Raw genomic sequence first — 13,302 nt, 5'->3', positions numbered from 1 at the left:
CACACTACTGGGATAGCCACACTTACAGCAGAGCTTCCTTCTGAAAAATGTTGATGATTCATACAGTTCAACCCAACCATGACTTTCTGCAGCCATCTGAGCAGCTGCTTCATTTGCAGAACAAAATTCAAACCAGAAATAGGAAGTTCACAGCCAGGTTGCTAGTGTTGTTGAGCTAAAGTAATACATTAATAAATTAGTCATGCATTCAGCTTAAATGCTGTCATTTTGTTGACATCAAGGTTTGTGATTATGCTTATGTTTGGCTGTTCATAATTCTTATTCTGCTTCGCAGACTGGATAGCTTAAACTGTAAGTGAAGGTATAGAGCAGGATGAAGTATCAATGGCAAACTTAATTCTATGGCTCCTTTAATGGGAATAGTTTGACAAAGCTTGGAAGAATCATGTTGTGACTGAATCACAGCCTTGATTCTTACAATCAGGCTGCTGATTTCTTCACCACTTATTAACTTGTGTTTGTGGTTGGCTGTATTTTTATAACTTCCGTCAGGCAAGAGTGCAAGCATCCCACATTCATTCCAACCCTGCTTTTTGTGGTGACCTTCCCATGCAAATGCTCCACTGTGAAGATGGTCCATGACAAACCTGATGAGGATGGGCCAGGAAATGAAACTCTGCAAATCTCAAACTTGACCTGGAAAGCAGCCAGGGCATGCTCCTGCATGTGCTGAGTGCTGGCAGCAAGGCTGCTGCCTTCAATGTAGGTCACCGCTGGCTCATGGAAATTCACTGCTCACAACTCCATATGAGGAGAACCGTAAAGCAGCGCTTTACAGAAAGGAGGCAAATGGCTAATGCTCTCTGTGTGGTAATTACACGCTTTTTGTGCTGTAATTACAGCAGTACAGAGGAGTAGGCTTCTCATTGCTTTGGCTTGATCTCCAACATTTCCATGACCTCTGCGTAAGCAAGGCAAATGAGCGTCTGACATCACTAGTGAGATTCCTTGAGGGCACATTTCATTTGAAAACGTAGTTTAAATACAAAGTTTCTTGACATAAATGAGGCATCTGTCTTTTGTCTTTTTTAAACAGCTTGTGCTTAAGAGCTTGTTCCAGAGGGAATGCTATTGTCAGAGCGAGGAGCTGCCTCCAAGCTAATCTCCCCATTGCCTGCAGATCCCTGCTCACAAGCCCGCCTGCAGTAATTAATGAGGATTTTTCCTTGCTAGTAGAATACAGATGCACAGAAACACATGCTCACACACAGACACATGTTGTGGAGATCTGACTTCTGTCAGTTCCTGAACTCTACCAAAATCAAACACAGACCACGCTTACTGTTTAGATGTAAGCACATAATTGAATATGCTGGCTCTTGTACTCAAAGAAGCAAGGAAGAGAACCAGTTTGGTGAAAATAAGCGCTGACAAACCTTTATTTTGTTTTTATTTCCCTTAATCGTTACACTCATCAGGAGAACATCCTCTCTTGTGTCTCATTTAACCCCAGGACAGCAATGCCGCATTGTCTGTCACTTCTCCATCCCTTGTTCTGGAGCTGCCAATTAATAGCCTGATCTACTCTTCACTTCAAACTGCATTGTCATTCTGCACTTTTAATGTATCTTAACATATACGAGGCATGATGATTCTACAAGACTGTAATTGTTTAAAAAGAGGACCCGAGAAAGTTCACACTAAAAAACCTGCATTGCTCTTTCAGTCTCACAGATGAAGCAACCATGATCATTCATACGAATGATCTGTTCTGAATAAAAAACAGTCCCCTCTTGTTAATGGTCTTGTTCCCATCTTCCCATCCTCTATACCATATACGCTGTCCCTGTTCATACTATTATTACAGCCTCTACATGCATTTTCCTCTATAATGCTTACAGTAAAAATCAGAGAACGATTTGAGTTGGAAGGGACTCTTACAGATCATTCAGTCCACTGTACCACTAACAACTCAGTCCTCAGGAATGCACTCTTGACAGATGATGTATTATGCATGCCAGCAGAAAGATTAGCTCTTCACTGTGGCTTTGGGCCTGAAACAGAAGTTGTCCCATGTCTGCAAAAACTGTTACTGGTAAAAGACAGCCTCCTATGCACCAGCAGAAGAGGAGCTGTAAAAGGAAGGGATGTTGCTTGGCAGACAAAACTAGGACATCAGGCTCGAATCTCACGCTGTTTCAGGCTTGCCTTGATGTCATGATTATTTTATCTTGCTGGGAAATACTGTTGTTAGAGAGATGATGCATCTCAGTTCAGTCACTCTGTGCTGAGAGGAGAAACTCATGCAAGTGGGTTTAACATCCCTAATCTGATACATATTTGATAAAATTTCTACACAGCTGTCAGGACAAAATACATTACGGGCCAATGACCAGTTCTGATGGAATAGCTCTAGGATTTAGGGAGGATGTAGGAACCTATATCCAAAACAACACCACAAACCAACAAACCAAACACAAATCACTGGCTGTGATTCTTAGAGAATTTTTAATAGTCGCTGTTTTACATTTCTCCCCCCTTGAGATGCACTTTAGAGCATGTCTAGATGTGCCTCACTCCTAATTGATCAGGAATACAAGTTTGCCTTTCTATGTGTTCTCAGCCAGCCAGACACATTTCCCAATCCTTGGTTCCATACAACTAATTGGAGTGTTTCTAGAAATGATCGAATTTCTATTGTAGTAACCAGGTGCAGCCACAACTCTTCCTGGAACATAATGAATACTGAATCACAATTATAGATGGCAGTGTTACCTGTGCTTCAAAACACCCACCTCACTCTCCCAGGCTCTGGACTCCAGTGCTCAGCTCTGCAGGGAAAGGTAAAGCCCTTTATTTCTGCATGCCCTGTGTTGCTGAGCTACGGGACTGGTGTGCCCCAAACTCAGTGGATGCTGAAAAGCTCTGTCAAGGGTTTGGGCCATTACATGTTCAATTACCTGTCTGTGGGATTTGTGTACCAAATAGAAGTCTGTACCTACTTAGCACAGGACTAGCCCCATTAACTGATAATATCAGGAAGTGATTCAGGCACCTGTAGTAGAAGGGCATGATAATAAGTGATTATTGTGCTAAATTGATAAAATGCTCTAAGATTCTTGGTGGAAAGAGCTGATAGATCTTAAGTTCTCATAGGGTAAATAATTTATGATCTATCCATCTTAATTATTTATATTCCATTAATTCCTGTGCCCTAGAAGTGGAGTTCTTTTATGAAGATCTAGTCATCTAAAAGTTGGGTATCTTTTCAAAGTTGGATGTCTAATGTTACTCAGCAGCAACAGAGGAAGACTTGCATCTTTGACATCTCCCTCAGTGGGGCTGAAGAAGAAGTTGAGATAGTTAGCACAGACTGTAATTACCTTCAAATGCTAAACCTGGGTATGTGGTTAGACTCTGGGGAGGTATACTGGATGAGCCTGTTGCTTTCTTCTGCTGCTCACCAGTGCAGATCCAGGGCTTGGTGCTGGCAGGATTCTGCCCATTCTTGTTCATACTACTGAGCTTGCTCCAGAGCCACTAAGAGCTGATCTAGGTTGCAGGCAGGCTGATGGTGCCAAGAGTCATGGGAAGAGGATGGAATGTAGTGAAGAAAGAAAAATGAGATGGAGAATAGAGAAGACAGCAAAAATTCAAGATGGAAATTGGTTGGAGGAAAATAAAAACCAATAAGGAAAGAAAGGAAGGAAGAAACAAAAGGTTATTTGAGAGCAGCAAAATTCCCTGTGCACCACTTGCAGGCATCATGTAAGGCTGGTGGTTGGTACAGCAAGCAGAATGGATGGGTGCACAACCAGACAAAGCCATCTCCACTCTTCTGCCTGGTGTGGCCTGGCTTTTCCAGCACCCTGCCCTGCTCCTAATGGATCACACTGATGGCCAGGCAGGTAGTTTACTTCCTGTCACACAGATGTCCCTTATGCTTTTATTTCTTACTGTGAAGATTACTCACTTCTTCATTACTTACTTCTTACTTTCATTTCTACATGACAGACTAATGGCTGACAGAGGAACAAAGGCATCAAGCACCCCATCTGCAGCCCCTCTTATGCTGTTCACCATCCCTGAGAGAAGAGCATCTGCAAGGCACTTATGCGAAGGGCAGGGAGATAGCTGGCACTCAGATGTCCTGAATATGCAGATTTATATTAGGAAGCTGTGACAAATAAAAATTATTTTAAGGCCATCACATTAGTCAGGGCCTTTTTGTGCATTTGCTGCAATGAGACACAAGTGAATAAAGTCACAAGTGTGTACTGAATGGAAAGGTTAATCAAAGGCAGCTTTTTGCAGTTACTTCCTTCTACTGGTCTTTGCCAAGAAATATTCAGTTTATCACTCCTTTGTATATATATATATATATGTATATATATTTCCAACTTTTCATTCTCTTACTTTTTTAAAAAAATCAGAATTATATTACACTTGTTAAATACTTGGAGAAGAAATGGTGAATATGTAACATTTCAAAGCTAATTTAAAAAAATGGCTTTTCAGCTTTAGTAATTTTGTCTGACTTTTCAGTATGAATTGTAAAAAGGTGATGACTTATCCTTTGTTGCAAGCATTGAATATAATCCCTTTAAGAAAAGCACTTGAGCTAGGAGAAAGCAGCAGAGCAGTCCCAACACATCCAGAAACTGTACAAGCCTATTGATAAATCTGTGCTCGGGATGTTATCTCAAACATGCTGCCCGGCTGGGAGGCATTTGGGAACATTTTATGGACCAAATCAGCATAAAATGGTGAGTTGACTGCATGTGGACTGCAGTGCAGGATGGAAGGACATTAACCAACTTTAGACAAGCCCACACCAACTTAAGAGACCGTTTACCTGGCAACACTTGTTTTAGGGAAACACAGATGTTGTCTGTGCTCTCATTCACTGGAGCAGCTCACCTCACAGCTGAGGCCCTGATTGCAACTAAATTCACAGAAGCCCTGCTGGCAGAAGTTGCAAGAGAAGGATTAAATCCCTGCTGGAGGTGGAATGGGGCTGCCTGCAGGCTCGTGGGGCTTCCCAGCTCCTCCTGCTACTGCCAGACCGAGCTGGGACTGATCCAGCCAGCAATGCTTGATCCTTCGGTACAGAAGCAGAGCTGACCTTGGCTCCACTCTGCCATAAGCAGCACACTTCCCATAAGTCATTAAGCTGTAACTTTCCTCAATCTGTGCCAAGAACTGAATTGCTGTAAAGTACCTTGTGCTAAATTTCAAAAAGAGGCTGATACCAGGAAATCACTCTTCTGCACTGAAATGATTTTACTCTCCCAGACCAAGTGAGTGCAGTAGGACTGGTTTTACATCCCTCCAAGGCTTGATTTTTCTGTGCTTTCTTTTTAGACCCACAGTGTTATTTTCTCATCACAGAAAAAGCCTGCAATAATTTTCTTTTTCCATTTGTTAGCCCATTTCCAAGTTTAGCTCTCTGACTTCTTGTTTTGTTGAAATTTCTCTGCTCTGGTGGCAAACTCTTTCTGTTACTAGAAAGTTATAAGTACTATACGAGGTGAATGAGAGTTCAGCCCCACTGCCTAACTGCACTTTCCTGGTCAGGCTCTGGTTCTCGGCTTCATCTTTTTTTTCATTGAAGCTTTCCCTTCAGACTTAAAATAGATGCTTCCAGCATATCCAAAGAAAAATGTTAGAACTTGGAAGAATTCTGAGCCTCTTCTGACCCAGTGAGGTAAAAATCTGCATTTGGCTCTGTTCTTGAGGCTGTAGATGTCTGCTTTCAAAACTTCATCTGAAATCAAACTGAGTTTCTATCCTGGTTTCTCATTAATGCTTAGACTACTTCTTTTAACTTTTAAAAAATTTTGATGATACCAGAACCCTTTTGTGGGTGTTCTGCTTTGTCTATGCAAAGCACTTGATATGATAATTTCTTTTTTTCTCCTTAATTTCTATGGCTTTAGAGGCAGTATATACCATTGAAGCAGATGTTATCCACATCTGCATTACTCCTGCTGTCCTAAACCCTCAAAACAACTCAGTGGTGACATTAAGCTGGCTCCATTGCAGTAGAAGAGGGAGCCTTCTGCATCTGATTTTAGTCACAAGACATTACTCTCCATTGTTGTCATGCAGCAGGTCTCAGTCTTCCTGGTTAGCTGTGATCCATTCAGAATCTCCAAGATGGGATAAACTACTACCTTTTAATTCCACCAAAACCCAACAAAGCCACCCAACACCCTGGCAAAAACTGGCAATTTTTCTGGAAAAGGTAGATGGGTTGAGTAGCCCTAGGATATGTTGCTAACTACCCATTCAGTAGATGCTTGCTATCTTCCAGGCAGTTTGGTAATGGCTTCACAGCACCTAAGCTGGAGAAGGTTAGGATTCCTTCTGATGAAATGAGATTGGCAGTCTGTGGAGAAATGCAGTTTCTCTGAAAATAGAACAATTACTGAAGTAGCTCAATTTTAGGAACTTTGATCAGGAAATAATTGTTAGATACAGAAGAGGGTATCTCATCTAAAGATGTTTCCATTTTAGTGACAGAATGCAATTGAAATTTCCTAACAAATCAAAAAAGAGAACAGGCAAGAAGATGGAAATAGTGAAAGGAAAGAATGTTGATAAGACAAGAAGTAATGGCCTTAAGTTTCACCTGGGGAGGTTCAAATTGGATATTAAGAAAAATTTATTCTCAGAAAGAGTGGTGAGCCATTGGAACAGGCTGCCCTGGGAGGTAGTGAAGTCACCATCCTTGGAAGCACCCAAGAAAAGTGTAAATGTCACACTGAGTGACATGGTTTAGTGGTATGGTGATGATGGATTGATGGTTGGGCTACATGATCATAGCGGTCATTCCAACATTAATGATTCTATGATTCTATGAAGGAAAAGGCAATAATCTGATAAAGCAGCAGAGACCATGTCCTATTACATACAAAATTATTGTACTGTGAAAATAAAAGCTTGTTCTGTTCTCCTTAGGAACTCTGTTTCCCATGACAAACTGTTGATCTGCTCAAATACAGCTTTTCAGTGGAACAGATATGTTGCTAACCATCACAAGATGTACTCAAAGGCTTTTTATTCTGCCAAATTTTTTCCTTTTTCTTTGGACATCTCCTATTAGCTTCTTAGCAGACACTAGCTAACAAATTTACAATACAAACTGTGTCACTGGTATTGTGGGATAAAGTACAGTCAATCAAGATGTCTTTCTGCTAATATGATTCAAAACTACTTCTATGGCATATGTGCTCTCTGTCCCACAGGTATGTTTATTTTGCTTCATTGCTGCATTTCCAGATTTTATCTTATTGCCCCTTGCTGTACTATTTGTTGTGTGGGTGTACTGCTAGTTAACAAAGCCTAACTGGGTTTACTTTGCAAATGCTGCGAGCTTAAACTGCAGTAACAACTCTGTAAGTTGAGCCTTAAAAACGTACAGATACTATGTTCCTGCCCACACTTCTCTTTCAGATCTGCAGGTCTGTGCATGGCCTTCGGCAGCACTGTAGACGCTTCTTCCTGCTTGTTAGTACAAAGGCCTAAGCAGAGAATAAGACATCTATGTAAGTTTCAGAAACTGAATCAAAGGGTCCAAAAGGTATTTGAGCAACATACTGAGTCTGAACTTGTGTGCATTTGTACGCATGTGTTACCACCATGTTCTTTATCAAAAAGTTCCCTTTTTCTTCTTTCCATCCCTCCCCCACCTCCACCAGCCTCAGCTTGAGAGCACAGTGAAGTCAGCACATTAGAGAAGAAGAGAGGGCTACAGCATACTGCAGTCTGCTTGCTTTGCTATGGGAGAGCAGCCCCTGAGGAGCTGCAGGGGATGACACATGTCTGGGGACTGCTCACAGCTACCTCCCCACCTGTAGCCTTCCTTACTGTCCTTGCTATTCTGCTCTACCAGTGAATACATCTGAAAGCCTTGTTGTGTAGAGAGCAATTAGCAAAGTTCTTTGATAATTAATGTGTCCAATTCCAACCAGGAACCATGTGGGCATACCTCTGGGAATACGGGGATGGCTTCCTTCAGCTAGTGGGGAATTCTGCACCCCATCTTCTTTCTGTTCAGTTCCTATTACAATTTCTGTCAGCACTGGATGAAAGACCTTTAGCTCTGGCAGATAGTGTGGAGGAACTAAGAATCTTTGTTCCTCATTACAGCATAGGACTTAGCAGTCCCCAAGCTGTTATGAAACACAGTAGAGGGCTCACAACAGGAAGTACAACAACCAGCAAGTCAAATAAAGGCTTTCCTTCCTATTCTAAGATTTCAGAACTTCCTTATCCTACAGCTCAAAATCCTCTTAGAGCTGTTGCATTTGTTAAGGGAATTTTTTCTTATTTCTGCTTGAGTCGCATTAAGGACCCATCATCTGCTCACTCTTACAGCATCCTCAATTGGCATGAAAAACAAGCAGGAGGAAAAGGAAAGACGCAGCTTAATCAATTCTCAGAGGAGACCCTGAAGCTTGTGGTCAAAGGTCTGCAGACCGCATTAGGTATCTGTTCCCCTGGCTCCATTCGAGCTTCTGCTGCAGCTCTGTGTCTGCTTACTCCAGCCTCATTTCTCTTTCTCTAATTAGACATGGTATAGCCTTTCTGGATGGCAAATAATCTCACAGCCTATTTAGCATGTTGACTCTTGCACAACTATTTAATCAGAATTTGATTGTGTTTGGAGGCAATCCATCTGTTTAGTGGCCAAATGAATAAAGGCTGTCTGAGAAACTGCATTCAAAACCCAAAACAGGGATTATTTCCTTCTAGGTGCAAAGCCTGGGTCAGCTCCTATTCATTTTATTTATATGAGCAATCACACAGTGAAAAGAAGGACACAACTGAGCTAGGTAAGCAGGAACCAGTCTATTATGTTTCCTTCCCTAAATAAGCCAAGTCCTCATTTGTGGAGAGTCCCAAGAACATTTTGACCACAGTCAAGACCAGATGCCACCACTGGTGGCACTAAGAGTGATGGATGCAGCTGTAATGGGACTGTGGGAAGGAGAGGGACCCTAGCAGCTGAGGCAGCACCGGAGCAGCACGTCTATCTCCACCAACACACCACATGCTCAGCACCCCTGTTGCATTGCCTTCCTACACACCCCGTTCTAGCAGCACCGTTAGATCACCTCGCCCATAGGCAGACACAGCACTGTTCTCATTTGGGGAAAAAAGATGGATAAAGCATCACATCTGAGGCAGGCTGAAGCAGATGTCCTTTTCACTTTATGAATAACTGATCCCATTCCATGAACAGCTGGTAGGTTGCTACCTCCCTGTCTCCCTTGTGTACTCAGCTTTTGTTTCAGATCCTGAAACTGCTCTAGCTGGAAGGGCCCTCAGGGTCTCCCCTTGCCAAGCACCCTATGCAACTCCTTGATTATGACTTTCAGGGCTGAGGCCTGCTGATTGTCACTAGTCATCGGGCTTTTTGTACACAGGATGCAAGGAGGAGGGGATGTAGGGTAAGCTGTGCTGCAGCCTCTCAAGGTTACCCGGAGGCTATTATTAGAGCTGAGCTGTTGATCCGAAGGTTCTCTCTTTGTCTCCCTACATCAGGTGAAGGCTGCAGACAAGCTCGCTCAGGGCTGAAAGGTGACTGACAGCCCCAGTGCTCCACTTGAGAGGGCAATGAGAGAGAGGCAGCCTCCTTCAGCCTCCATCCCTCACAGGCAAACAGACGGCAGTGCACGCCTGCTGGGAAGTGCTCAGTAAGGGAAGGTAGGAACAGAAATTTTAAATTGTGTTCTCTTTAACACCCAATAAAATTGTGTCCAAGGTCTGAGGACTAGATGGACAAAATCAAACTCATAACACTATCAGCATTCCCTCAATATACCCCCATTGTTTTAGATGTTGCAGAACTTCTCCCCATCCCCCCAACTCACCCACTAATCTATGAACAGATGTTCATTTTGCAAACAGCTGTTCTGCTTGAAAATGGCACTGCTCTCATTCCCCTTCCCTGCCCCTTAAGAGAAGATCGTTATTTGTACACAGTGACAAAGAGAGAGGGTTTGGGTGAGCAAACCTCCTCTTCAGAAAGAAACACACTGGGTTAGTTCTCCCCACCAAGGAGGATGCTGAGTTATTTACAGCACATGTCATGCAGTAAAAATTAGGCTATTTGGAAGTGTTGAAAGTGACTATTCGGAGTCTTCAGACACATTTACAATGTTCGGTTCTCTTGTCAGAACATCTTATTAAAATATCACAGCAAAGTGCAATGGTGCTGTGTACAGACATTTCTTTTCAAATCCACTCTTAAATTTAATTGCCCAGGATCACTGCTTGTGTCTGCCGTTCTTCGTGAAAGTTAGCAGGAGTCCTCTCTCCCAGTGAATCTTAAGGAAGTATACCTGACACGAAGAGTCCAGTGAATAAATTTAAGTACAGCACTGAAACACTGAGGTCATTGAGATTCTTACAGTATTTCTTCTCAATATGCAGCTTCTTTGAATGCACTACAGGAAACAAAGATAGTAAGATAGTAAGATCTATCACAGCAGGATTGCCCAGTGCAGGATCTTTCTTGAAATAAGTGCTGGTCTGCAAAATTTCCGATGAACAGTAATCTCTGTGGATAATTTTTTTTTTTTTTTTTTTTTTTTTTTTTTTTTTTTTTTTCAGGTATAAACATCTGAAATAAGAGAACTCTGAACAATAACAGCCAGAATTTGCACATCTGGAAGATCTGTGTACATTCACAGAAATTCAGACACTGCCTTCAGCAAGTAACTCCAAAATACTCTTCCATCCACAGCTCTTTTTTCCCTCTTTTTGTATTCATGAATATTCTTTAATACTTTCATGAGTTTGACCGTTTTAGATTCTGATGAAAAAATAATCTTTTCAATCTAAGCTGAAATAGAATGAATTAAGCCCAAACTGCATTGATATTAGCATGTAAATGATGCTCACAGAGTCGGTCCATGCCTATTGTAAGTGAATGTTACTATACAGCGCAATATTTTCTAGGGTCAAAACAGACTGAATTTTTATAGCAAATGCCTATTTTCTCAGTTTTCTTTTTACAAGGCTTGTATTGTGCTGTAATGTTAAGCACATTCATTAAAAATATTTATGATTTATGTTTTTTTCCCCAAATCTCTTTTTGCAATGCTTCCATACAAAAGTGTGTTTTAAAGGATAGTCTGCAGCTGCTAATCCCCAGTAATTACTCTTCATAATATCTTTCTGGCAGCTAATCTAGGCATATGTAAAGATAGGACACACTTCACCAAGGAACGAGCTATGTTTTCAGCTCTTTTTATTCCCTTTATGTGATCTTATTCTTCCTGGAAACACACTGAACTGATCCTGAACACCCAAAAGAAGAGGGAGGCAAAAAACCAGCAAACAATGTGGTGACTGAGTTGCTTGACAGAGTCTCACCTTCTAATGCATGCAGATTTGTAGTTCATTTCTTCATTGACTAGCTCTTCAAGTTCACGGTTTTGTGTTCACAGGGAAAAAGAAGAGTAACTCTTTCCGAGTCTGTTGATACAGATTACAAAACCTCTCTCCCCAGTCTGTGTCCAAAGTGTAGATGCACTAAAAAGGGTTCAGTGCTCAAGGGATTCTCTTTCTGCTGGGCCTCATTGTACTGATGTTGGCAATTGCCACATGTGAGCTCATCTTATCTAACAAACTATGCAGGACCAGGCCAGTTCAATTCTTGCTTGATATCCCTGAGAAAACTCCAAGAACACTAGAAACTGTAAATCACTGCTTTTTATGGGACTGCTCTCCATTTGAATGGTTTAAATATTTATAGCACGGAAGCTAGAATGCTGCATCCAGCCTGGCACACTGATGCAGTTCACTCTGGGCAAAACACAGACTCCCAGTCTGCTGCTTCCATGGGAGGCAAAACACAAGGATCAAGGTGTTGCAAATACTGTATCTTTTCTGGAGGATAAGGCACCCAGGACTCAGTATTGTATGCAGCTGAGTCCACTGTAGCCTATGGTTACAAATAACTAGCAGAACAGGTATAATTCAGTCCAATCCACAGGTCACTGCCTCCCTCATAAGCCACAGAAGTATTTTCAGCTTGTAATTGAAATATAAGGGAGTTATATGAAAGTTCAGTCAAGATTTACAGAGAAATCAAGTGTAAGCCACTATCATCATCCTAGGTACTTCTGTTAGGTTAGCAGCAAATTTATGAAGTGCCAATAGAGATTTCTCCCCTCCATTTGTCTAACAAAAACTGCATTTTCCCTCCCCCAACAGTCCCTCCTAATCCTACTGGAAAATCTGCTCCTGGCCCTAAATTAGGTAATTAGTTTAACGTGAGCAAATCAGCAAAGCATACCAAAGAAGCAGTCAGCAGTGCCTACCCAACTTCTCATCTCTGTGGCCAACTTCTCATGATAATAGCAAAGGTAGAAATCGCCTCACACATCTTCCCCAAAATGGTTATTTAATTAATCAGGAAGGGGAGGTGGGTGCCTCATTCAGGACTGCCTGTATCGCTTGTCTTATCCTCTAATTTCAATCATACTTCTTCCTCTTCAGTATTCACTCTCGGGATAATGTATTTAGTAGACATAATCCTATTTCTTTCCAACTTTCGTTTTGCTAGGTTAGATAAGCCAGTATCCAGTAATCTCATCTCATTAGCTGCTCTCAGTTCTCATATCACCTTGGTAGCTTTTCTTCTATTTCAGTTTTCAGTATAAATTAATCTTTTTTTTTTCTCCTTATCTTTTAATATATAAAATGACTCTAATATTCTCCAGGTATTCATACTTAATGAACTAGAACTTCCTCTTTTCTGCTGAAAAATACTTTGATTGATACATTATAGAAGCACAGCAATGTAAAGCTAGTAAAGGACTACCTGAGACTACACAAATGAGTCAGCTCTGTTCCTCTCTGTCCCTTGAGATTGAATTCCAGCTGTATCATATTGGTGGTCTTCAGACATTAGTCCACACTTCATTTTCCCTACTGCCTCTGACACAGAAACTCTGCATCTTATGAGTCCATGTATGAGCCTTTACACCTTATTCCTGTCAGTCATCGTATTCCTGTCACTCTAATTCACAGTGTCCTCCAGTCCTCCCTAGATGACAGTCTTGTCTTCTTCAGCATTACCAACCCTGTGCCACTTCATGTCTTAACCTTAAATTGAGTTCATGTGCCAAGTTCAATAATGAGAAAATTGGATAGTGCTGGTTTCCAAACTTGTCCCTGAAGGAAACCACTAACCTGACTTATCCTGACCGTTCCTTGACACTCTCACCCAGTCACTGCTCTGAGTCTGCATGAAACCTGCTCATCTCATTACATAAATGATTGCTACTATAACTTCAGCACTGCTCAAGGCCTGTGAACTTC

Source organism: Lagopus leucura, unplaced genomic scaffold, assembly GCF_019238085.1.
Source record: "Lagopus leucura isolate 7727_CA_CO unplaced genomic scaffold, USGS_WTPT01 Super-Scaffold_100001, whole genome shotgun sequence".
Taxonomy (NCBI): Eukaryota; Metazoa; Chordata; class Aves; order Galliformes; family Phasianidae; genus Lagopus; species Lagopus leucura.
The sequence above is the reverse complement of the archived record's forward strand: the minus strand, read 5'-3'. Positions refer to the sequence as shown.